At 46.5% G+C, this 27,265-nt stretch overlaps 1 protein-coding gene across 7 annotated transcripts in view; it reads right to left on the bottom strand.

Moving 5' to 3' along the window:
* FOXP4 (forkhead box P4) overlaps positions 1-15,359 on the bottom strand; it is a 136,087-nt gene extending 120,728 nt beyond the window's left edge. For 5 of the 7 annotated variants that reach the window (XM_067531804.1, XM_067531807.1, XM_067531808.1 and 2 more), the window contains exon 1: positions 14,923-15,359. The gene's annotated coding sequence lies outside the window, so the exon portion shown is untranslated. Of the gene's footprint in view, positions 1-6,534; positions 6,659-14,922 lie in introns of those variants that run through there. The other 2 variants (XM_067531806.1, XM_067531805.1) reach the window with 2 other exon arrangements.
* Positions 15,360-27,265: the final 11,906 nt, after the last annotated feature.

Genomic DNA, 27,265 nt, shown 5'->3' with positions numbered 1-27,265 from the left:
GCAGTTTACGGGTAGGTATTTGTGACGGCAGCAAAGAACTTTGAGATGCAAAGTGCTTTGTAAATTTACTATGTTTCCCTCCCCACTCTCCTGGTCACCCTTTAATAACCAACAGGGAGAACTACAGCATCTATCAGTGGTAATTACTCAGAGGGCGAAAGGGAGGACACAGGGAACAGGTTCACCCCTTGTACGGTCTAAAGGCTGCAGTACGGGAGAACGGAAGAGGAGTTCCAAAAAGGGGCTAAGTCTCAGCTAGGAGACAGAGAGCCTGTCCAGGGGGTTTAGATAATGTGAGTATCTACCGGATGGGGTTGGGGAAAAGGGAGAGCGCTTCATTTTTTTAGTGGTACCTTTTTGGGGGGAGGCAAGAGGTAACACTCGTTGCTACCAGTCGCTGGTACCAGAGGCACTAGCTCTGTCTGCAGCTCAGTAACAAGCTAAGCGATTGTGGCCGAGGATTCATGGGACCCATTCCCGGGCTGCTGGCAGCAGTGGGAGGCAGCCACGCATGGGAGCGGGGGCTGGCGAATGGCAGCGCACACGCACACACGATCTGAAGTTCCAGCGTCTCACTCAGACCTACTACAGCATTCCCAGCTCTTCCCTGAAAATCTGGACCCAGTCTCCATCCGAGCAGCAACCAAGGGGTTAACTCTGCCACGAGTGGGCGCCTTCCTCCCCTGCTCCGATAACAGCAAAGAGCTGGGACCACGGAGCCCCACCGCCTAGAGAACAGATTGGCCAAGATGGAGCCAAGGCAAGTACAGCGCCAGATTTAGGGGCTGCCGACCTGTGTGGAGCTGGGTTTCCTGGTGCCGAGGCTGAATTTGGCTGAGTGTCTTTAACAACCCTTTCCCTCCCAGCCGTTTGTTCTACCCCGTGCGCTTTACCGACCCGTTTGCCACAGCAGGGCTTGCCTGCCAGGCAACCGATCCTGCCGGAGTCGGGCACTTCTCCTGCCCATTTCCACTGTGCGCGCGCATGAGGGAGAGAGAAGGGGGCCAAAATCAACAGCCCCACAACTTGCAGACCTCCCCTCCAGTCACAGAGCACAGACAGAACAAGCTTCCCTCCCACTGCTTCTTGCCGGCGTGACTCTCCCTGCCATGGAGGGATGAGGGGAATTTGGTCTCCACAGCCCATCCGATTTTTGGCCTCTAGCTGACGCTACACAAAGCAGAGGAAGGTGCTGATTAGTGCCAGTCAGCTAGAGGTGTGCGAGATGTGGACATGATTCTCCTGAGGGTGGGCTGAGGATGGCCATTCAACTCATTTCAGAGGGGCCTCTGGGCAGCTAGGTGGCAAAAGCTTTCAGTCCCAGTCTGCGTCACCTTTTTCACTGATGGAGGGTGGTCTGGTGATTAGACCCAGGGAATGGGAGCCAGGCCTCCTAGGTTCCTTCCCCAGCTCTGCCAGTGACACAACATGAGACCTTAGGGGAAGTCATTCAACTTCCATTTCTCAGTCCACGCCCCTCCTTCTTCCCCCCCCCCCCCTTCCCTCTCCCCAGCCTTTAAAATGGGGCTGAAATAGCTCAGCCCCAAGAGAACTGCAATGCTTACTTCATCCCTCTCTGTGAAGTACTCCGAGATCCATAGCTAAAAGATGCTGAAGACGTACTGATCATGATTCATCTATCCTCTCCTCCTCCCCCTAGTAACTGCATTGTGGCATCTCCGCTCCAGGTCAAAGGGTGGGCACCGGGATCCTTTACTGGCTGCTACAACATACTACATAAATTGCTAGGTATAGGATGCAGAGTTGGGTAAAAAGGCATCTCCTCCTTTAGTCTCCCTTGCAAAGTTCAGCCATTTAGAGACGCCAAAGTCATAAAGGCCATTTAAGCCATCTCAGTTCACAGTGTGATGCTGCCTCGCTGTTGGTCTCAGTTACTTATACGTCCCCTGTTTTCAAAGACGGCACAGTCTTTAATGGGAATTATCTTCACAACACCCCTGTGAACTAGGGGGAAATATCAGTCACATTTTACATATGGGAAACTGAGGCAGAGAGAGACTAAGTGACTTGTCAGGCAGTCTGTGGCAGAGCAAGGATTTAAACCTAGATCTCCCAGGCCTTGCCTAGCCCCCTACCCATTGGGCCAGTCTGCCTCCCGAGAAAGAAAAACTCCTAAACGTGCTGAACTTAACAGGGCACAAACATTAAGCAAATGGGGTGAGAGGGAAAGCCGGAGAATCCCTACCCTAGCCACAGTGTAGACAGATACATGCTCAGCCCCCACACACCTACCCACCTTCAGCCTCCAGCTGTATCCACCTCTGCCCACTTTGTGCCCATTGAAATGCTGCTACAAAGGAATACCCCTCCTCCCCCGATAAAAGGTGTTACGCTCTTTTTGCGGGAGGGCGGGGGAAATAGCACAGAGTAATTTAGATCTGAGGTTCTGGTCTGAGCCTTTCCCAAGTCAGTGTAATCGCAGCCCACTGGGTAACCCTTTATCCTGGAGATATTCTCCTCCTCCACCGGGGCTCGCTGTAGGAGGCTAACGGAAGTCTTAGATTAGGAACGTCTCCAAAGCAGAGTATTTCCCCTTCTGGCATACAACGGTGCTGACAAGTCCTTTCTGCCTGGCTGGACAGAAGACCACACTTCTCTTGCTGCTGGGAGATGGGGGAAAATCGCCACTTCTTTATTGGGTATGAGTCACAGGCAATGCGGTCAAGGGCAGGGCAATGCTGAACGTGGCAGGACGTCCCCCAACCCTGACTCCTTCCCCCACTCAAACTCCAGCCACCAGGACAGGGCCGAATGACCCGTCCCCTTGCGGACAAGACACGTGCTCCACGGGGATGTTTCGGAGGGGCGATTGCAAAGTCCTATTTCAGCACCCGAGGGACCTGAAATCCACCCCCACCCCAAGTCTCATCCCGCTGCCGCACTGCGACGCTCAAGCTTTCAGACAACAGATCCGAACACGTGGCGGTGGAAGGGGTCGGTTTCAACCGACTCAGACCCCGCAGATCATCTCCCCAAGCTGAATACAAGTCAGTGGGGGGAAAGGGGGCGTCTCTAAGTGGAATTCACTAGCTCCCTCACCATTACAAACCCAGAGCTCTGCCCCTGTGCCCTATTCACCAAGGATAGCTCAGCTGTCCCAGCCTGAAATGCTGCACCCAGAGCAAGGCGGCCTTGGGACATTTCTCTATCACAGAGAGTGAAATATTGCCAACATTGTCTGCAGGTTGGGATCCTATCTCCCCCCCCACGCACCCGCACAAGCATTTTGACTCGGTAAAGTGTATCCGGGGGTTGATAAATACTTGGGTCTGATATTTCGGAAGTAGCCTGGAAGCATGGAGAGTTTTCTGCTGGAACTCAATACAGCATCTATTTTAGGCTCTTCCAACCGGCTCCTCCTCCATGGGCCGAATTCTCTACTGGAGTCAGTGGGCACAGCTCCACCGACGTCGATGGTGCAACCCTAGTGTTCACACCCGCAGGCAGTTTAGCCCACGGTATCTAAGCACCACTGGGACATCGCTCACCTATTTGTTTATCTGTCTGAAGGTTTCCAACAGACCCAGTCCCCAGTCTCTTGTGTTCTGCATCAGAGTGCCAGGCACGTCCGCTTGAGCCATCTCATCGCTTAAACAAGAGGCTTCCAAAAATACAATCACAATCAGTCCACTAATTTTTAAAGCGGGGGAGTGAGGGGCGGAATCTGAAGGACTATAAACCAAGACAACCCGGAGGGGGCGGGGGAAACTCTAGAGAGGCACAGTGGTGCTGAAATGAAGTCAGAGAAACAGGAAATACACAACGCTCCCCAAACAACACCAAGAAGTCACTGATGAATGCCTCCCCCTCTCTCAACCCACCCCCCCTCGATACTGAACACAACCCTCCAAACCAGATTTACTAGCATGATAGGAAACAAATGCGCCTTTTGTTTTTTAAACCAGAAGTCGTTTATATTGGAGGTTTTAATTTATTAATGGCGAACATCTGGGCCTCATCAAGAAGCAAAATCTCAGATCAATTTTTCTTTGCTTATGTATGAATCTGGGTCCAAACATAGGCTCCTTTTGCTGGATGGGCGTGTGTGTGTGGGGGGGGGGGAGGGAGGGGGGTGTCAGACTTCCACCTACCACCATTAAAAAACCCCATTCAAGATTTTTTTTAATTAATTAATTTTTTTTTTTAATTTTAACTCATGGAAGTAAAAATAAAATATATAGAATAAAAAGTTTCTCCTCTCGGAAGTGAAAGCTATTTTCTGTCAGAGGCCAAGGGAAGCTGAGAAGCGGGGAGAAGAGAAAGTGAGAATATCAAGCTGGAAATCAAGCTGATGAAAGGCAAGGAGTGCATCTTAATGTTAAAAGTCTGTGGCTTCCCCCCAACTCGAGCCCATCTCACCAAGATAAGTGTTTATTGTGGCGGCGTTTGGCGCAGCGTGTTTTAAAAATCCACATTTCCTGCCTCATTAGCCACAAAAGTTAGAGGGTGTTTTTTTTTTTACTGGATTGATTTGCTTTCATTTTTATGGATTATTACTTGTTTCAGGGATTTCTTCCCCCCTCCCCCACCATCTTGCCACTTAGAAGGGGATCATTTGGGAGACTTTGTTCAGAATTTAAAAACAAAAAAAAAAAACGACAAGGTTAAGGCTACCAATTGGAAGACATCTTGATGTCACAAAGCACCTCCTCCCCGCGTCAGTAAAACTCCCCCAGCAAAGAACAGGAGTGCGGGTGGAAAAAAACAGACAGCAGGACTCTGTATTCTAATGAGCAACCTGTTGGGTCCCATGGCCAGTCACTGCTGCCTTTGGAAAGGATGGGGCTGCAACAAGGAAATATTTAGTGTTGCTGTTGGTTTTTTTTTTTTTTTTTTTTTTTTTTTTTAAGCCACCATCTGGCTCCTGCTCACTTCGAAGCTCAGATAGGAATTTAAAAAAAAAAAAAAAAAAAAAAGTTAAGGGATATAAGCAGAGGAATGCCTTCCCCTTCCTTTGGCCGACGTATAGGAAGACCAAGACAGGCATCTCTCCGTGGGCCTGGACGGCTGCTGGAGTTTTATGGTGGAGTCAGGACTGTGTGAGATAAGTGGAGGAAAAGGGAGCCTTGGCATATGCCGCCCGCCCCAGCAAGCACGTCACGAGCCCCCCCACTTTGAAACAAAGACCCCAGGAGGGAGACGGGGCCCCTGATGCAATGGGAGAGCCTGGGAAAGGCCATGGCTAGGCTGGGCAGGGCAGGGCCAGACCAACACTTGGGATATTCCTAGCATGTTTGCCATGGAGTCTGAGAAACTGCATCCCCCCCCCCCCCCGGCCTCCCTCAGCATCGTCGGGTCTCCTCTCATCCACCACCACCCACGCGCTCCTCCAGCCTGCCTCGCTTCCCCCCACATCAGGCTCTCATTCCCAGGAGCCGGGTCCGGAGGAGGCGAAGGCTCCACTGACACTTGACAAGAAACTGTTCTGCCTGACATTTCTCGCCACAAGTCAGCCCACCCGCCAGAGAGGCCTGGTGGGCCCCCCCACTGTCCTCACGCAGGCGGGTGCCTACGTTAACTCTTTCAGGGACAAACACCGCCCAGCAAAGGGTACTCAAATGGGCAGGAGACGGCCAGGGCCCATGCCAGGGCCCCACATACGAGTTGTGAGGTAAAGGCCCCAGGATCTTCTGCCAGTGGGTAGTGGCAGTGCTGCATTCTGCTCAGCCTGCCCTTGGCAGGGGCAGGATGGTAAAATAAAAGGAACAGGAGTGGGATTGTCGCACTCCGTTCAGCCAGACAATGCCCTTCCACTAGGAGACGGAGAGAGCTCCTGTCACCGGGGAGATGTGCTGCTTTCACCGGCCCTGGATCAACTCTCCAGCAGGAGCCGGTAGATTTACACAGCTGATGACCGCTTGCTGCCACCACTTTTAGGCCAAGTTACAGAGCACGAGGCACACTGTACTCAAAGCCAGCAAGTCCACCTCTCCAAAGACCATGCCATGAAACCACGGTCTAGCCACGTTTCAGAGCTGGGCACCCCTTTCCTCCAACATCCCAGCAACTGCCTTTCCCGAGCAGGAACATTCATGGAACCCGAGAAGCTTTGCCAAGAGCCAATGACCAACTTGTAAAAAAAACCAGGAACGTTCATCCCAGAAACCCGACCCCATGAGCGGCTCTCATCCAATCAGAGAGCAGGGACAATGCCACGTGACTTCTCCACATCCCACTGAAACCCACCAACCGAGCCTGAATTTCAACCTACTTGCAAACAAGCCACACAGGCCAAGAATGATTTGCGGAAATTCACTGGGCAAATGGATTCTGAATAATAAGTATGTCTGAGCAAAGTTGCCTGTGCTGGTAGACGGCTCCCAGGCAGAAAATCTCAATGAGGCTCACGAGATAAATACCTAGAGAGACAGAATCTGAACCCACACCTCCCTCAGCTCCAACACACTTGTGCACATCTTGGCCTAGATTCTGTGGTGTCTGCGCTCCATTCTCCCCGCCCAGCAAAGGTGAGCATCACCTGTTATTACGTGCATTACGGTAGCACCCCATCACCTGTTATTACGTGCATTACGGTAGCACCCCATTGTCCTCACACGTAGTCCCACTCCAGTACCTTCATCACAAGGCCACATCTCCTTTTATTTTCTTATAAGGTCCTGCAGCATGAAGTCACAACCCCCAGCCAGCCAGGAAGGGGAGCCGATGCAGCGTTCCGATCAGGGAGAGCAGTTAGAGAACTCTAGTCTTGCATTACTTCCCACTGTGTTTGAATCAGATGAGGGCAAAGGGTTTGGAAGGGTGGGGAGAGAAAAGGGAAGGTGTTCAATCAGAGCTGGGTGTGTGTAATGCCAGGGCTTTATGTATTGATTAACCCCAGTGCAATTAAACCCCACTAGACAAATCTACTTATTCTGCAAGGGACCCGAGTTGTGTTGAAATTCGTTATTTCAACACCGACTGCAACAAGAGAGCAGCTCATCTCGTCCCAAACTGCCTGTGCCTTGGGGATCCCTGCCGCAGACGCTGCTTCCTGACAGTTTTTAAGAAGCTGGCCTCTCCCTCTGCTTGTTTGAACGGAGGTGCTGGGGCCTGAACAAAACACACACGCCGAGAACTGTGGAGATGGAATTTCCTCACTCATGTGTGCTTAAGTTGCTTTGTTCCCTCGGGCACGCGTGAGCCATAACACATGCAAACAGATCCCGAACCAGTGCTTGAAACCCAGTACACCCCCCCACCGCCCCTAATCCTACCCTTGGCCACATTGCCCATCCAAACCTCCCTGCCTCATACACAGAATATATACCCCGTGCCTCCTACAAAACATCCATCCACACACATGCATTTACTGTGTGATTCTAGCCCCTCTCATAGTTGTTATTTAGATACAGAGAACCAGAGCTAAATCTCGCTCCAAGTTACACCAGTGCAAGTCTAGAATAATGCCATTGATCTCAATAGTGCGAGAATAGCATCTGGTCCACTCAAGTACTTCCCTTATCTATGTAACACAGTGTACATAAACCCCTCACATTCCAGATTCTCTCCTTCTCTCTGTGAATAAGAATTTTCCCTCGCCCTTGGAACTCCATTGTTCCTTCCAATCCAATGGCTCAGCAGCCTTCACCCCCTATGCGGGCTGGCAAAGCAAGCTGAAGGGACTTACCAAAACAGAACCGAGGTCCTGGCTCCCAGATGAGCAATTTAACCCCCAGAGCATGCCAACTCTCTACCCAGCTGAGGTCACGTGAGTGAGGTTTGCCCATGAGGCAGAACCAACAGCTTTCAAATTACCTCCAAAACAGGGCCGATTCCTCTCCCCTGCCCCCAAAGTATCCCTTAAAAAAAAAAGTCCCTCACGTGTTTTCACAGCTGCCTGTGTTTTTCGAAGTACTCTTATTAGAAGAAAAAAAGTTTTATTATTCCATCTTTCACTTAAGACAAACACATACAGGATCCATATAACTGGAACCAGAGCTTTCGGCTTCAGCACGAACCGGCAGGGCAGCAAAAATTTCCTCCCACTTTGCAAAACCCCCTTCTTGAAAATAAATTTAAAAAAAAATTGCTACTGCTCCTCTGGATCCGACAACCTACCGGGAGGGTTTCTGGTCGAGAGCGGAGCGAAAGGATCTCGCTCTGCCAACTTGCTGGGGCATGAAACATGGGAGGCACTTGCAGCCGAGGGTAAACACTGATCCCAGTTTCAATGAAAAGGAAGGATAAGCTCACAACCCGGCAAAGCAGATTTTAGGCACAATTTTAGACCTACTGTGCATGCCGCTTAATGAACACTGGGCTTGTTTGTTTCTCTATCTACATACGAGCACAGCTATGTGGGACCTAAGCGTCCCAATGCAATACTTCTATTATAATCCTTTAACAACTTCTATCCTGTCCCTAGCTATAATCTCTCTTCAATCAGGGAAGCAAGAACTTTATAAAATAAAATGGGGAGGGGGGGAAGGGAACTATGCCCTATACTCCATCTCACTCCAGGTCTCTGATGAAATCACCTTTTTCTCCACTGCTTGTACCACTGATTTTTCCCTCCCCCCTGCTGCTGTCTGACTCTTTAAAACATGTTTAGGGAGTAGAGGGGAAGAAGTGTGGATTATGAGAAAGATGCTGCACCCTATAAAGTTATGCTGTGTCGTTCGCACCGGTAGCTCAATCCCCTGAAGCGGCTTCATTCAGAAAGGGAAAGTGGATGTAATAAAACCAGACTCAGCACCCTCCCCCTGCATTTTATATCACCAATTATTCTTTTGGGTTAAAAAAAATTACAAGTAACTTTTTAGAATCAACAACTCTTTACATTCCCCTAGCTCCTCTCTTTTCTAGAAGGTAAATTTCACTCTAAGGAAAAAAAAAAAAAAAAAGATACAGAAATAGGATTTTCCCAATGCTAAAAACACACCCCCTCCTCCTTGCAAAACCTTTTCTCCCCACTTTTATAAAATAAGAATTCTATCTTCAATGAGCAAAGGGGATTGCTTACTGGACACCAAAAGAACCACCACCCTGGTGGGTAAGCTTGTTCAAAAGAATGACCCTAATGTTGGGTGTAGGGTAGGAGGGGAAAAAAACAAGATCAGATCTAGGAGAAAGTAACATAAAATGACAACTAATTTTGTGAGGCTGATGTCATCTCAAATATTTTTAAGAGCACTTTGCAAGCACATAGTTAATCCCGTATGTGTTTAAGGGCGAGTTTGGGTAGGTTTTGGTTTTTTTCCAGTCACAGACACTAGTGTTCTCTCTCTTCTGCCGCATTTCCCAGCTTGGAGTGCATCTATAGTGTCCCTCCCCCGGGTACCACTGAATGCCTCTTCTCTTTGAAACACAGCTCTGGAAGTGTGTATTTAACCCCCCAGGTGGCAATTTCTCCCGGGGTGCGAGGGAAAGGTGGCATGTTTAACCATGCCACGGTGCCAAATGGACAGAGATTAAAATCAAAGAGGACAGGACCGGGATTTTAAAGTGATCACTTTAAGAAGGGGCAGGTGATAGAGATAAACCACATTAACAGACAAATGACACTTGGGGCGTAGCAATTTTTTTTTTTTTTTTTTTTTTTTTGAGGGTGGGGGGGGCAAAAGGATAAGAGTCCCTTCTGAACGGAAGGCCAAAACACAGGCAGAGACAGATTCCCCCATCGGACTCGGACAAATTCCATCAAGTAACAGCACCAGGTATATACATGGCAGTAAGTTGCCTTGTTAACACAGGGCAAGGAAATCCAGCCTGGCGTGAAGCCCTCCCATAATCCTGCTGCAAAGGGTGTATTTATTAGCTACCCAACACATCTGCCAGCTAGAAATAGGGACTTTGGGGTGGGGAGAGAACGAGAGAGATGTCTTTTAACTCCACTGAAATACAGATAGCAGAGGGTGGGGGGATGGTCACTGTTTGGGCTGAAAATAAGAGACTTTTCCTAAATGTATGAGCCACGCTATGAAATCCCACTCCATGTCGGAAAACAAGACCGCAAAAAAAAAAAAAAAAAAAATGCAGAAGAAGGGGAAAAGCTGCAGACATCTGCATTATCCTTCCTTTCTTTAGGAGGGAGAACTGTCCCTCCCACTCCACACCTTGTTGCTACAAAGGCAAAAATTGTTGCTGCACCTCTCCCGCTCCCCACGAATTTCCCTTTGCTGCCTTTCACCCACCCCAGCAAAAAAACAACCAAAAAACAAAAAACCACCCACCCAAACAAAAACAACCCCCTGTGCCCTCCCCAAGACTCAAAGCCTGCCTCCAGCGAGACAGGCATTAACAGATTCAAAGCATCCCCGATCCACCATGAGGAAAGAAAAGCTCTTAGGGTTCTCTGGGCAAGAACTTCACAACTGAGCGCACTTCGATTCCAGCTTGGTTATTAGAAAATAAAGAAAAAAGCGCCTGAAGTAGATATTTTAGCATCACTTGATTTTATAGATCATGTAGATTTTTAAATAAACTCTTCCCTTTCTTTCAGAAGAGAGCATCTGAATTAGAAATTGACCAGATGACTCTGGTGTTGCATTGCTGGATTTTTATTTTTATTTTTTTGGATTATTTGTTTTAATTCCCCATGCAAAACATGCCGTTTAATAGATTTTATTTTAAAATCCTCTGCTCCAGGTAAACCTCCCAGGAATAATTTTTTTTTTTTTTAAATCTACTCAGCCCAAACATTTTCCCTCAGCATCTCATTTTCTTCTCCCCTCCCCAAAAGAGATTCAAACAAACAACTTTTCTACTTAGATTCACTGAGCCACGACATTCCAAATAGTAAATGTATTGTGCACACTCTTTTTTACTGCTTTTCATGAAGCCATCGGGTTGGGGGATCAGCAGAAGGAATTGCTAGCCTCCTTTACAAGTGCACACACAACAGCGCTGGGAAAGATCAGTCCACTGGGTGCATCTTGCTGCCAACGGAATATTTTCACCTACCACCAACAGTTGGTGCTTGCAGAACCTTGAGGGATGAAGAGATGCATTTTGTGCTTTCCATTTAGACACTTAATAGGGTAGACAGGTTGGATGGGGTTTGAGTGCATTTTCGATAGTCCATGATGATCAGATTATTTCCCCTACAGCCAAGACCAGTCAAACTTTCTCTTCTGAAATGGGGCCCATATGATAGAAGTGGTTTTGCTTTTAGTATCCTCACCAGTTTAAAGCATAAATCAAATTATTTGCATCAGGTTTTAACCAGAGGGTTTCCTCTTCTTCACTTTAGAATCCCACGTTCAACACACAAGTAAAGAGAGAAGGGAAAAAAGTTTTGTCTTTGGGTTTTTTAAAATAAAATAAAATAAATAAATAAATAGCACCTTAAGAATATTATCCCAAATGTTTTAAAATACAGGGAATGTGGGGGGCTTAGAAAGTCTCCCCTCTCAACCTCCGCTCCACAAGGAGTAAAGAATAAAGACTGGAATTAGAACCATCTGACTGCTCCGCAGAACTGACAAAAGCTCCCCGACTCAGTCAGCACATAACATTTTCTTCCTTATGTTCACTATATTCCACCCTGAACTCTTAAAGGTTTTGGTTTAGAAGCTTACCAAAAAAAAAAGGGAGGGGGTGGCTAAATTTTACAAATAATTTTTGCATCCACATAAGCCTGATTATAAAAACAAACTTTCCTCAAAATAAATCAAAAGGTGAGTTTGATTTCATTAAAATCTTAAATGTACTTAAATTTAGTCAACAATACAGTCCAGCATGAAACACTCGCAAATACACAACTGCCAGGCTCATACTGCCTATATAAGACGTGTTGATGTGACACCAAACTGCCTGTTCTCCAGCATAACACACTTCTTGTGTAAATTTTTAAACTCACAAGGAGAATTTTCACTCATTAGAAAATCCTGCTTCTAGTTTAGGTTAAAAGCCCAACCTTTTAATAGAGAAACTAATAACATTTTTATTGTGTACCCAACAGCCTTTCCAAAAGCATTGTAAAGTGAGGTCTTAATCGGATGCTAAGTTGGTTTTGACTGTGGTAAATGACAAATGTATGTATATTTTTAGTCTCCAAAGCAAAACTGATGTGGGCTGAGCAGTTACTTAAAGCCGGCAACAGATCCTGGATAGGAAACTGTGCTGAAATTCCTCTCTAATTCCTTAGCACTATATTAGGAATAGAGAAATCGTAGTTTATGTTTTCTACATATGTGTGCTTTTTACCGTTGCTCTGAGTAACAATGCAAACTAAGTTTAGTTTTTAGATGCTCATGTATTATTCCTGCTCTCTCCTATTAACATTTTTATTTGAATTAAAAAAGAAGGTGGGGAGGGAGAAAGACGAGTGATGAAACTTTCTTATTAAAAAAACAAAAAATGCCATTTCCAAATGGCAAGGTAAACTAAAATTACACTTCCCTTGTTCTCTTCCATACACACCTTAGAAACGTGCTTGCCAACTCAAAAGAGTTTCCTATCCCCACAAGAAATATTCAGAGTAATTTCCTGCTAACACAGCACTTCCTAAACTTTTTTTGGGGGGGGTGGGGGGGGGGGAGAGAGAGGGGAGAGATACAGAGGGGAGAGACAGAAGCCTGTCTGTTCATAGCACAGACAAGGAAGACAATTTCTGATTGAACAGAAAAATCATTAACTTTGCCAAGATTTGCACTGGGAATTTTTCTCAAATGAAGCTATTCGCCGTGTTGGGGATCTGATGAAAGAAGCGGATCAGAATTGTCCTCATATCCCTCACCAACTAGCCATCAATTTTAAAACAAGTAATGCTTGGGATTTCTGAACTCCGTGAAGAATTCTACTTAATAATCAACTCTTTCCAAATTATTGTTATTCACGATAGTTTACAGGGTTCAGCTAGACAGAGAAATGGATCAAATCTCACACAGGCTACATGCATTGTATGAAAGTTTTAGGGATCCTCCCACCCCCCAAAAAAGCCCTCATCACACTTTTAAAAACAAAGAAATACAGAAAGGCTCACAAACTGCGCAATTAGGGGAAAGATATGCACAAGCAAATCACAATGTCGAATTTCACTGTACAGCCTTACCCTGCAAGTTAATCAATATAAATCATTTTATTTTTAGTCTCTTATTTTTTGTCTTCTCTATTATATAACTACATAAATATTTTATATATTTGAATTTTAATCTTTCACCAATCAGGGTATTAATTAACAGAACCATTTTTCTGCCGGTTGTTTAAAGTTTGTTAGTTAGTTTGAGGTGAGTTTGCTTCTTTAGGGAATTTGCAGAGATTTTAAAACATGGGTTTGTTTTTGATTTTATGTTATATTTCTAAATATTGGGCAATTTACTTTGTTGGCACATTGCACAGCACAGATCAGCAGGCTTTATGTTGAAATTATTTTTAAACACTCAGCAATTGGCATTAAAATAAAACGGCCTATGGGGGAAGGGGGGAGGAAAAGAAGAGACAGGTACCAACAAAGGAAGACCAAATGCAACATGTCTCTACAAAGCATACTGAACTACTGTAGCTATAGAGGGCATTCAACATTGTTTCTCCTAAGCAGAAAGACGGCCAATTTAAACACCTATTTCTCAAGGTTAAATTTTAAAAAAAAATCAGTTAATTTAGGAAACTGAAAGCAATTTCTTAATTGCCAAAGAGGTTTCCCCAACTCCCATAGCAAACATTAAAAATAACAGGAGTTCTGGGACTCAAGAGAAAGGAAAAAAATTGCCAGCAAAAGTTTCCTTGAAGTCTAGAATCCATCAGGAAAGAGACTGCCAGAAAGCAGGTTTTCTTGTTGGAAGTTTCCTGTTCATTTCCAGGCCTGACAGGGAAAGTTGCTTTGTGAGGCTGAGAGAGAAGTGGGTAGAATACAGCTGCCCCCACATTATCTGCCCACCCCCCAACACTTTCTACAAAAGCGCCACACATGTGAATACATTTTGAATCTGCCCATCCTGTCAATCACAGCAAATTGTGGGATTCACACCCACCACCCCCCAAACAGCTTCCCCCACACCCAGGGCTGATTGACCTACACACACCCCAGGAGCAAATGTCCTATAACCCCCCTCTCCACGCACCCAAAAGAAACACACACACAAAATAAGGCAGATCAATACCTCCAACCCTCCCCCCATGCGCGCACACACACACACTTCCCCAGTTCAGTTCCCTAGCCCAAGCCCTGAATTTCAGTCCCTTCTCCCCAATATAAACAAATCACCCCCTCCCAAATCCTCTGTTCCCCCAATCACAGGGGATTTCACGCCACTTCCAGGCAAACTCTCGGCGGAAAAGTTCCTTCTCCCAGAGCCTTCTCTTTGTCTGAAAGCTCCTCGATACAACTTAGCGATCCCTCTCCCCACACACGCTAAGCGATCGGGAAGGGGCCGAGGGCACGGGGGTGGGACTCGGGCTGTAAATCCTTTCGCTTCAGCCCGCTTCCTTCCCCGTCCCCGAAGGGAAAACCAGCACAGCCCCGAAAAAGTACTGCGGAGCCTCCCTGGACGCACGGAGATTCCTCTGCTTCCTACTCCACAGACAGTTCCGCTCGGCAGGTTGCACAATTCAAAACAACCAAACGAGCACACACACACACACACACAAACCCACAACCCCCATTTTTTAAAAAGTCTTTGCAATTTTCCTCCCCCCCCCCCCCCGTCCCTTTACAAAACGCGAAATGAGGCACCCCAAAGCCAGCGGGTCTCTCCGCCCCCCACCTGTGGGGGTTTGTTTTTTTAAAAAAAAGCCCTGTGCAGAGAAGAAAGGAGGAAAGACAGAAAACAGCCGGGCAGCCTGTTTAGCAACTTTCTGGGGCGAGCGGCTGGAAATATTTCAAGGGGGGGAATCCGAGTCCCAGTGTAAACAGGCGCCCTTTGCACATGTGTAAGTGGGGGGGAGGGGGGGGGAAGAGAAGCTAGAGGCTGAAACTCTGGGAATCGGGAGAGTTGGAATAAATCCCAGCAACCCACCAACCTGTTCGGAGCTAGCGCTGCGGGAATCAAGGTTCAACTTCAGCCCCCCGCCTGGGGCATGGGAGGCGGCCGGCTCCTGGTCCAGATCTTCGCTGGCGGCTGAGAAACCTTCCCAGGTCCCGGGGGGGGGGGTCCCCCAAAGTTAGCCGGCTCGGGGAGAGAGCCCTAGACCCCTCCGGGCATGGTCGCACTGGCCCCGGGTTTGCTGCCTGCTGCTGCTTCTTCTTCTTCTTCTCCCCCCGTGGGCTGATGGTGGGTCTTCCTCCCCCCACCCCCTGCTCCTCTTCCTCCCCGGCTCAGTGGTGGGTGGGGGGGTCAGTCCGCGCCCTCCTCCGCCTGTCCCGTTCACACGGGGAGAGCAGGCGCTAATCAGCGGGGCTGCGCCTGCACTGGAGATGTGACTTGAGATCGGGGAGGGGAGGGGTGAGAGAGAGAGTTACTTCCACTTCTACCATAATCCATCTAAAGCAGGTGCAGCTCATTTCCAGCCCCAGGCCTCCGGGAGGGAGGAAGAAGGCGCCGCATGGGAATGAAGAAGTGATTGAGGGATGCTTTTGAAATGAAAGGAAATGAAACGGATCTCTCCTTTTAATGTGTGCGGGATCCGGCGGGTTGGATCATACTAAATAGAGATAGCATGGGAATCAACTTGGGGGGGGGGGGGAGTCTGTGCAGTGGTTTCATTTCTCTTCCCAACTGTTCCATTATTATTATTTTGATTAATAATAATGACTTCTCCTGTAGTAGCACCTAGGCTGATATCCAGGCCATTCTGTCCTGTACAAAGGTGCCTGGGAACGTGCAGTTCCTGTCTCCCAGAAACTATAATCCAAATAGATAGACAAAGGATGAAAGAAAGGAAGGGTTATTATCCCCATTTTACAGAATCCGGAAACCGAGGCATGAAGATTAAGTGATTTGCCCAAGGTCCTACAGGGAATCTGTAGCAGAGCGAGGAACTGAACCCAGATCTCCTAGACGCAAACACATAGCAAGAAAGAGTCCCTGTCCCAAAGAGTTTACAATTTAAATAGGCAAGACAGACAAAGGCTGAGAAAAAGGATTACTATCCCCATTTTACAGATAGGAAAACTAAGGTCCAAAGGCCCAGATCCATCAAGATATTTAGGCTCCTAAATTCCACTGATTTAATTAGAAGTTTGAGAAGTTAATACCCTTTATGGATCGGGCCTATGACCTTTCAGCATCACCCATCCATATGGCTGTGGATTCGCCATTCCCTTCTTCTTATGATCCAATAAACCTTTGAGATGTGTTCTTTTGAAGTGTATCCCCAGATAAAGTTTTTCTCCCCTGCTGGTTTCATAATACTTGATTCACAACAGATTCCAAGCCAGACAGGTAAAGCAACATGCCTTTGTTTATGAACCCAGCAACTTTAGCAACTTGTTTATGAATCCGGCCTCCAAGCATATTTTAGGAACACATTTCCAGCACACATACAAAACTCTTTTCACACCATTCATCCATACATCATGCAATGATATTCATCATCTGTGTGTCACCAGCTTTCATTTGACATGTCTCACGACACCCTTTACCGATAAATACTGTGACAGCAATGTTAGGTGTAGTGAGTTTGTCAGGCTTGATAAGAGTTGCCATTACATGGCACTGAACCCTTTGCCAGTGTCCATTAAGGGCCAGCGAGATTAAGTGAGAACTGGTTACTGTATGAACTATTGCTCCTTGTATCCAAATTCTCCCCTTTCCATGTCTGCTCTTCATTATCCCTGCAGCCAATCTATTTCCCCACCTCCCACATTTGTCTGCATTATTCCTGAATCTCCTTTATCCCCACACTGGGGAAAGGAAGGAGGGAAAGTCTCTGGGGGAGAGGAACAAACAGCCAGCCATCAGCTGATCCATACACGGAAAGCCAGGCTAAATGCTCCATTGGCTGTATTCACAGTGCTGGGGCTCAGTGGGGCTACTGAGAAATATTTCATCAAGACATTTTTTCAATTAAAAAAAATGCCATTTGTGTCCAATCAAAATGTTTAGAAAAATGTGTCAATTTCGACAAAATTTTGTTTAGAAATAAACAAAACAAAGCATTTTAATAAAGTCCTGTTTTGACATTTTCAGAACTGAGCATGTCAATTTTTTCTTCTGAAATAATGTTGTGACATGAAATCAATTGACTCTTTTTGTTTTGTTTTGGTAATAAAATGGACATTAGAAAACATTTTCAAAGTTCAGAATTGGAATGAACTAGTTCGGTTTTGTCTAACATGAAACAATTCGATCGACCTGAAACAGATTTTGTCAGAATTTCATTTCACAGGAAAGTTCTGTTTTTGTTCTTTTCAGTCTGGTTTGGAGTGGAACATTTTTCAAAATCACAGAATTTCCTGCAAATCAGAAAATTCGGTTCCCACACAACTTTAAGTGTCAGTTCTGCCTTTCTCTAGGTCCCTGGTAGGGCAGTTTTGTTATCCCCAAACCTCTGCCTTACAAAATGAGTGGGAAAAAGGCATCTCTGCAGTAGTAATAGCTGTGAGGGATCATCAGCAACTGGGCAATGACATGTGGGTGTTGCAGAGACAGAGACATAGACTCGTGGTCTGCACCACAGAAGTGGGAGTCAGAGATCTAAACCCAGCACTTATATTGATTCCCCTGTGACTTATGGCCAGGCATATAGGGTCAGATTTTCAAAAGAGTTCAGCTCTTTGGACTCCTGAATCAGGTCCAGATTTCCCAAAGAACTTAACACCCAACATGCTCCCACTTCTGAACATTTGGCTTAAATTGTGGCAACTGAGCCCTTCTGAAAATGTAGCCCTGATGGCCCAACTTTCAGAAGAGCTGGGCGCCTCTGGCTCCAGATGAAGGCTGCAGGTAGGCCCAGAACTACATTTTGGCACTGTATTCTTTTGGGTCAAAAAATAGCCTTTTTTTCAAAACAGAATCTGTCTTCAAAAAAATTGCTGACATTATCCAAATTTCCCATTTTTTTACAACACATTCCATGATAGGAAATAGGAATTGTCAGGCTGGATCAAACCCAGTGGTCACCTAGCCCAGTATCCTTTCTCCAACCATGGCCAGCGTCAGACCAAAGAGTAAGGACCCTACAATGGCAGATGTGAGATAATCTGCCCCCTCCGTTAGGTCTCACCTGATCTCTAATAGTCAGACATTGACTCACACTGTTTTATGATGGATTCCATCGAAAGCCCTTGTTTGTCACCAGCCATGTTTTCTTACTGCAAACCGGACTTTCAGTAAACAAAACATTTCAAAGGTCATTGCAATAAAAACCCCAGGAACAAGTATAATAAAAAATGGAAAATCGGCCCATTTCAAACCCTTGGAAGCTGATACAGCTTGGGAACTGAGTGTGTCACAGAACCCATTTCCCCAGCACCAACTCTGGGTACTCAGAGGAAAATCAGGTGCTTAACCTCTTAGTTTCTGCTCCCCTGTGGGGCTATAATACCTGCCTCCCTACTGAACATGTGCATCAATGACTGTGTTTAAAGCAGGTTGCAGATGAACAGTGCTAAGTGCTGTTGTGAATAGGGCTGGCTGTCTTTTGGAAGGCACGGCACCAGCGGCGGTTGAGGTGGGAGGCGTGCTCTGGTTCTGTCTTCCCATAGTGAAGCCTCTGAGCTAGCGGGCCTCGACCTTTTGGTGCCCAAGGATCTGATTTTAAAGGATTTAAAAATAACAATTTTTTAAAATCCCATCGTAATTTAGGGGAAGATTTTAATTAACTAATTAAAAGGAACAGGAAAAAATTCAAGACTCTTCACACACTTGGGGTTTTAGGGAGTCATGGACATCCCATTTCCAGGGCTAATTTTGGGACTGATCCTGCCAGGTACTGAGTGCCTCTGGGTTGCTGCATGACAGACTTCAGCATCTTGTAAGAGGCACTCAGTTATAAGATGGTGCTGTTTGTCTATTATGCTCAGGGAGCAAGTGGGAAAGGAACTCTCCCCAAATACATCTTGAAGGGTGCTGCAAGAGAATATGGGATGATAGCTGGGAATCTGGGGGCACGGCTTAGCCCCCCCAAAGGTTGGAAGCATGACCATCACGGTGTGCTCAGAACATCATCCCACTGTGGCACCAGCAAGGAGACAGAAGGAGAAATCAGACTAGCATATGTGCAGTTTCAATTGCATATGGGAGCCTTCTTCACCCCCTCTCCTGAAATGGCGTGTAGCGTTGTGGTGCCTTGTTTAAAAGCTCATCTCAGACGTGGCTGCACTTTCATGATGGGAGAAACGATGCCTGTGGATGAAATGCTTGTAAAGTGCTTTGGGATGAAAGATGCGGAATGCACAGCTATCTTCCTCCCTGTGGAGGGTGAATGTTACTCTCGGGCAGGGCATGGGTGCGGCCCAGTCAGCATTTAGCTAAAGGAGCTCCCAGTACAAGGTGTTCCCTGACAGTGGAAACATTTGCTCATGAAACCTGTTGCTCCTCCCCTTTCCACAGAGCGTGGGCAGGGAGAACGAGATACTGTTTGGATGGAACACAGTAGAGCTCTCTGCACCCCATCACCATGACATAATGGCCCTCCAGGCAGCGCTGTGCTTCCCTAGGGATGGAGTCCAGGAGCCTTGTCAACATGTTCTAGTCCCTGCACAATTCTGCTTCCCCTTATATCCCTCCTTTTGCCCCTCAGCTCCCTTCCTATGCTCCGTCCTTACCACCCCTTCATTTCTTTTCCCCACCCTCACCTTCATGCCTTATTCCTGCGGCCCTGTCCATCTGGAGCAGAGTCTCAGTTCACATTGTGACTCCACTCTGCCCTTCTGCTTCAGCCGGGCCCAGGGTGTTGGCTCAGCTCTGCTTTCCCACTGGGGAGCTGTGAGTGGCTAGAGCACTGGACTGGGACTCAGGAGACCTGGATTCTATTCCCAGCTCTAACACTGGCCTGCTGGGTGACCTTGGGCAAATCATTGCACTGGTCTGTGCCTCAGTTTCCCCATCAGTAAAATGGGGATAAGGCTACTGACCTCCTTTGTAAAGTACTTTGAGATCTGCAGACAAAAAGTGTTATACAAGAACTATGTATTATTACCTCTAGGCTTCTGGGGACAGTTCAAGGCACTGGTTGGGCTCTTCAAAGCCCTCGACTCCCTGGCATCCTATTATTTGATTGCCTCAATTTCTGTGTTCTATTGCAGGAGAAGTGATTCCTGTAGGTGCCTGGAGTGAAGTTGTCCAGAGCAGGTGTCAGGAAATTCCTAGCAACCCCGCCCACCCGATGGGAACCATCTGCATCCCTGAGCTTGGGGAGCTTCTAGAAATATTACTTAGCAGATAATATTCATTCAGTCATCAGGTTCACGTATCATTTAATGGTCTGGTACTGCAAGGGGCTGAATGCCCTCCCCTCCCCTTCAAACCAGGAGGGGAGGGCACGTTAGCCATTTGCAAGAGGCACTCTTGCTCGCAGTAAGGGGCCCTAGTTGATCATTTGGAAGTGTGGGGTTGTGCCATTCATATAATGGGCCAGATCCTCACGCCTTCTTGAATCCCCTCTGTGTGGGTCGGGCAGTGCAAAGGGAACTTAGTGCCTTAAGACAGCAACTAAGGATTCTCCAGGAAGAGTAAGAAGCAGCCACCGCCTCCTATTCCCAGGGCCTCTACAAAGGGGGCATTTCAGGTGCAGAATAGCACAGGGCTGAAGTCCGATGTGCTCCAGCAATCCTGGGTGGTAAAGCAGCCCCTTGAGAGCCATTACCTGCTAACGCAAGTTATAACAGCCCGAGGCGTCAGTGGGACTACTCCAGCTAGCGAGCATGAGAGCGGATTGGGCAAATGGCTGCCCCCAAAATCTTTTGATGAAAGGCAGACATGTTTTCATGTTGCTGAAAACCCAAAAATCAGCAGGGGAGGTGTTGCAAAAGAGAGAGAAAGAAGTTTTCAAAAATATTTGGAAAAATACCCTGGAATTCCCCACCCAGCTTTTTCTGTTTTGTGTGTGTGTGTGTGTGTGTGTGTGTGTGGGGGGGGGGGGGGTCATTTTGCCATTGAAAGAAGCGTTGATGAGAACTTTGGCCAGTTCCATGAGCACCCCCACCCATTAGTGAGCATACGCTGGGTCAGACCTGAGATCTGCAAATCTCTCTGGCACTTTCACAATGTTCCTAGCGAATTCCAAGCTGGCAAAAGGCGCTCAATACTCTGCCCTGGGGACCGAAGGCCTCCAGTGAGCCACAGAGCATGGACAATCCAAGACATGGCAGCGCCTGCTTCCCCTGCCTCAGACGTGACCTGGCGGGAACGCACTGCTTCTAGGGGTAAGGGCGTAGCTCATCATTCACATCCTGCCAGTCCGTGACCTTTCTGCTGACACTGCTGGTTAATATCCATAGTTTTCAACATGGACTCTTCACTGCTAGGAGAGGGACAGTATCCAAACTCATTTCACTAGTCCAACAGCCACAAGGTGGTAATAATCTTCAATCCCTGCTGAAAGCTGGATTCATAGCAGCAGCTTCCTGGAGAAGTACCTGCTTATATGGCCTTCATCACCTTTGCTCCAAAGGCTCCATACCCCATTGCCCCCACCTTCCATCGCAGTATCACAGTTCAAGCCTCACACTGCAGTCTGTAGGACAGAACAAGGATCATCTTCAGGCCCTTTCCTCGCTGACCTTTTCTTTTCTGCAGAGTGGAAACTGAACACCTGGGACGGTTCTCAAGAGCCTGGGAGACACCTCTGCTGCTTAGCAAATGCAGAGCCAACCCCAGAGAAGACAATCCCTAGGAAAAGCTGGGGAACTGGGTTCTCCTTGGAACCACCTCCACTAATCACTGCTTTGTGCCACTGGGTGAAGGCACCATTGAGATAGAACATTGCCAGAGGATTGGTATAAGCCAGAGGGGCCATCCCATCAGCCAGGACACCCAATAAAACTCCCAACATTGGCAGAATTTCCTTCCCTGCCTTTATGGAAGGGCTTATTTCTCAACAACAACAAAACAAAACAAAACAAAACCACGCAACATATTAAAGAGGTAAACCAGGTCCTGCTGACTGACCCCTGACCCAAGATCTCCTACATAAGCCTCCCTGCAGATCTCACTCTCAACTGAACTGCATATAGGCCTTTTATCTAAGGACCAGGTCACCTGCACCTCACATTATTTACATGAGAGGCAGCTGATGAGTCACAGGTGAAGGCCAGGTCCAATCCCTTTAAAGAACCAAGAACCATCGTCCGCCCCCTAAAGACAGTTGCTTTGTGCATGTTCCTAGTACTATTTTGTATAATTCCAATTGAAATTCCTACCCAAGTCCCATTTTAATCCTATCCGGAGAGCTGTCTCATCCGCAGCGCTGAGTGGGTTTTTTTAAAGAGGGGTGTGAAGTATTCCTAACAATATGCAAACCAGTGCAGAATTGAAGATTTTTCACAGTTTCATGCTCTGGTAAAGGAACCTGTGTCTGAATAAAAGGTGATATTTTGTGAATTATTTGACCAAATATTGCCCTGGTTTCCCGTGAAAAGAGGCTGAATTTTTAATTCAAAACGAGCCCCGTTTCTGAATGAAAATAACCCCTCTTTGAGTGAAGATCCCCATCAAAACACACGTTTGCCCCCATTTCTCAACAGATACTTAACCACTTTGGTGACATATTAAATAACATTACTTTGGAGGTCAGAGGCAGGAAGGAACCACCTGACAGGCAGCTGGGAGAGCTTTCAGGCATAATGAATTTGGCATAGGCCAAGGGTCTAGCCATGATCCATATGACAGTGAGGGAAAACATTAATTAAAAGGTATTTGGATGAGCTAAAACTTGCTTAGCCGCCTAGATTGTAAGCTCTTTGGGGCAGGGGTCATATTGTTTGTTCTGTTTGTACAGCATCAAGCACAATGGATTCCACCTAGGGCTCCAAGGTGCTACACAATACTGCCATCACTCGTAGGACCTTAAGGCTGGCCACAGTAACACCAAGAAGATTCCAGAGGTTGGGTATGCCTCCACGTCATTTGGAGGAACAATTGCGGCTTGGGTAGACGTACTCATTCTAATATTACTCCAGACAATAGCAGTGAAGACGTGGTGGCACGGGCTTCAGCACAGGTTGTACAAGCCTGCCCAGAATGACGTCAAACTGGGAGGGTGTATATCCAGTGGAGTCCAACAGCTGTCAGTCCTGGGTCCGGTACTATTCAGTATTTTCATTCACGACTTGGATAATGGAATGGAGAACATGCTTATACATTTTGCAGATGACACCAAGCTGGGAGGGCTTGCAAGCAGTTTGGTGGACAGGATTAGAATTAAAAACAATCTTACCAAATTAGAGAACTGGTTATTGGTCTGATCTCAGCAAGATGAAATTCAGTAAAGACAAAGGCAAAGGACTTCACTTACGAAGGAAAAATCAAAGGCACAACCACATAAAGGGGAATAACTGGCTGGGTGGTAGTTCGGCTGAAATGGATCTGGGGGGGTTATAGTAGATTACAAATTGAATATGAGTCAACAAGGTAGTGCAGTTGCGAAAAAGGCCAATATAATTCTGGGATGTACTAAAAGGAGAGTTGTATGTAAAACACGGGAGATAATTGTCCCACTCGGCACTGGTGAGGCTGGAGTACTGTGCCCAGTCCTGGATGCCACATTTTAGGAAAGATGTGGGCAAACTAGAGAGAGTCCAGAGGAGAGCAACAGAAATGATGAAAGGTTTAGAAAACCTTTGAGGAAATCTTAAAAAAACTGGGCATGTTTAGTCTTGAGAAAAGAAGACTGAGGCGGGGGGACCTGATAACTGTCATCAAATATGTAAAGGTCTGTTATAAAGAGGACTGTGATCAATTGTTCCCCATGTCCACTAAAGGTAGGACAGGAAGTAATCCCCTAATCTGCAGCAAGGGAGATTTAGGTCAGATATTAGGAAAAACCTTACAACTATAAGGACAGTTGAGTTCTGGAATAGGCTTCCAAGGGAGAACCACGTGGAAACCCCATCATTGAGGGTTGTTAAGAACAGGTTGGACAAACAGCTGCCAGGCATGGTCTAGATTTACTTGGTCCTGTCTCAGCACAGGGCACTGGACTTGGTGACTTCTAGAGGTCCTTTCCAGGCCTACGTGTCTAGGGTTCTAAGAGTACCTGTGTTACTTAAGAGCATCTTTATGCCAACTGGCAAAGAGCACACTAACACACTGTTGTTAAAATACTTAGCCAAACAATGTCTTATAAGGTATCATATAAAAACTGATGACACGCTGGTCATGACTGTCATTACGTGATGAAAGCATGGGTTGTGTATAAAGAGTTATTTATTTGTGCTGGTAATACGTTCTTAAAATATCTTGGGGAAATAGTGGGTAAACAAGCCTGCCCTAGACAAAGGAATGTGAAGTTACTGGTCCACTTGGCTTTACAGGCAAATGACAAGGAAAGTGTATTTTCGTATAAGGTAAACAAAGTGATTAAGCCAATTGAAAAGGCAGTTTGCCCTGAGGATGAAGAAGGAGCTTGGTGCCTGCACTCTGATGAACAAGCAGCAGGGGAGAGGAACTTTGTCTGGGTTTATTTTCAAAGAATATCTATCAAAGGTTTTCTGGACTCTAAAAGGCAAGAAAGAGAACCGCTTAGTTACCCATCACTTAGGGAACAAAGAACAGTACCTTCTGATTCTGTGAAAAGTTGGACATGCGGATGGCTTCAGGTAAATGAGAAACTGCTTTAGGCAAAGATATAGCTTGCTAGCATTAAGTTATAGACAATAGAAAGAAGGTTATGTTTGTTTTGTTTGTAACCAGATCCATCTCTCTTTCTCTTGCTTAGTATCACTTATGTCTATATTCTTTATTAAGAAACTTCGTTTTACATCTCAGTGCTGTTCTATTTAAAAAGATGTGCAGTCCCAGTTCAACCCACAGACTGGTGTTGCGTTCTGTTTGTTTGGAGACAGTGGACTTGGTTAATGTCTGTGAATGTCCAGTGAGAGGGACTGGACGCTACAGAAAGACACCTCTGTGGAACCTGGGAACTGGGGTTCCCTGGATGTTACCTACAAGACAAAGTTTAGACTGGCCGAGTCTCGAGGAGTCTGCTGGCAAGGCAAAGGAGCTGTCACACCGTTAAAGGTCCACCAAAGCTCACTCTTGCTGAGGCACAGAGGTAACACAGTGTCTTAGGTTACTGGGCCCCTGCGGAGAGTGTCACAGCCTATTACATCCTTAGCCCTCTCTTAAGCCCACATCATCATGTCTTCACTGTTATTTTTATCCGTGCTAGCTATATTAAAGCTAGCACGTGTATGTGTTCCTGAGCTGCAATTACTCCTCCAATGGCAGTGTGGACATGCCCAGTGTTCTAGCAGGGCCATTATACGTGCTCAGATATCACAGTGATGAACCAAAGAAAGAAAGAAAGATATTTTCACTGTGGTGTGCAAATATTTAGCCATGTTTCATCTCCCCTTACAGGAAGTCCGTGAAGATGTTTAGACACATAGTGGGCTTTACAGCTGGTAGACAGAAAACAATAACATGACTTTTTCATTGCCTTCCATGGACGCTGGTTCAGGCCTCTGTCACAGAGTTTTGGTAAGACCTGGGGCAACTCACTCCATCCCTCTATGCTTCACTTCACTCCTCCATGAAACAAATTGAATGCTAATTACTTAATGTACCACCCAGGGATGTTGTGCGGTTTCATTTACTAATGGTGATAAAGTACTTCGAGATCCTCAGCTGGAAGGGCAAAGAGTTCGTATAGTTTTAGCTGCAGGAGAAGGAGGCTCGTCCCAAATACAGTCACAGTCTTTTGGTTTTTCAGAAAAGTTGCTTATCTCAGTTTGAGCCCTTTCCACAGAGACAAACTTCTTCTGTTGCCTGATGTCAGGACTGGGTCACAGGCAGCCATCCCTAGTGGTCAGAGCCAGAGTCCACAGTCAGGAGTCAAGACTCATCTGGGTCAGGATACCAGGAGATCAGAAGAAGGAGCCAAACTTGGGATTGAAACCACGAGTCAGTAATCACAGTCAGGCCAGGTCAGGATACCAGGAGGTCAGAGGCAATGGACTAACTAGAGACCAGAACCACAAGTCAGAGATCAGGAGCTAAGCCAGGTTGGGAGGGATGCCGGGAAGTAAGCTGGGGGAAAAGAAGGCACAAGGTACGCAGTCCAGGATTCCAGTTGTTCGGACAGCTTCCTGTTCTTTGCTGGCTTAAATAGGGCCAGAGGGCCAATCGGCTGCTCTGGGACTCTGCCAACAAGATATCAGGGTGGAGCCTCAAAATGGAGCTGGGCTTCAGGTCGCCAGTTGCCAGCAAGTTGACAAATGGAGGGTTGAAGCACGGCTGCTCTTGTGGACTGTGGGTCATGACACCTGAGCCTCTTTTAGGCAACAGCACTAGGGCTGGTCACATTTTTCCATTCAAATTTTCAGTGGAAAATTGGGTTTTCCACTAAGCTTGAAAATGTTCATTTTTCACGAAAAAAAAAAAAAAAAAAGTGAAAATTCAAACCCCAAAAGATTTCTGCCCAAATCACATTTTGTTGTTGCTGTTTTCAGCAGTTTTGGCCCTAAAGATTTTTTGTCTTTTAGCATTTCGAATCTTTCAGCATTCAGCTTTTGAGGTTTTTCTTCGACAAAATGTTGAAATTGTCCGTGGAGAAAACCCTCCATTTTCAGATCAGCATCAAACACCACTTGGGGCAAAGCCGCTACAAACAGGAGCGCCCTTCACTCTTCAGGACAGTTTTAATCTGGCACCAAAGTCAAAACCCACTGAAGTTAATGGAAGTCCATGGGCTCTAGATCAATCCCCTCGTGCTGGCTCCTGGGAGGTTTATTTGTTCTCAGCCAATAAGGCAGCGCTTCGAAGTGGGGAAAACTAAGAGCAGTGAGCATAACGTTTCTGGGTAGCGCACAATCAGAGAAGACAGAGAGCATCCTGAATTCAGTCTCCAGCTCTCTGAGGGTTAGTGACTCATATATGTGATGGCATCATAAAGGTAACTGTGACCATAACAGCCCCTCAGTGCCCACTGCATGTCATAGCAACTCCTACCAAGCCTGACAAACTCGCTACACCGAACACATTGTTTTCAGGGTATTTATCTATGAAGAATTTTCATGTAAGATATTAAGTGAAAACATATGTTGTACTGGTCATCATAGGCGTTGCATGATGTGTGGATGGATGTTAATTAAAAAATTGTCTGCGTATACTAAAAATATGTTTCAACCATGCCACCAAGCAGGGTTGATAAACAAGTCTTCCTCAGACCAAGGAAAGTTGATTTACCTGTCTGCCAAGACACCGGTTGTGAATCAAGTATTGTGAAACCAGCACAAAGGATTCTGTATTTGCATTTTAAG

Source organism: Emydura macquarii, unplaced genomic scaffold (assembly GCF_026122565.2).
Source record: "Emydura macquarii macquarii isolate MOO-44397 ecotype Brisbane River unplaced genomic scaffold, CSIRO-AGI_Emac_v2 contig_3220, whole genome shotgun sequence".
In the NCBI taxonomy this organism is placed as follows: domain Eukaryota; kingdom Metazoa; phylum Chordata; order Testudines; family Chelidae; genus Emydura; species Emydura macquarii.
This window is presented reverse-complemented; position numbering and strand designations above follow the sequence as displayed.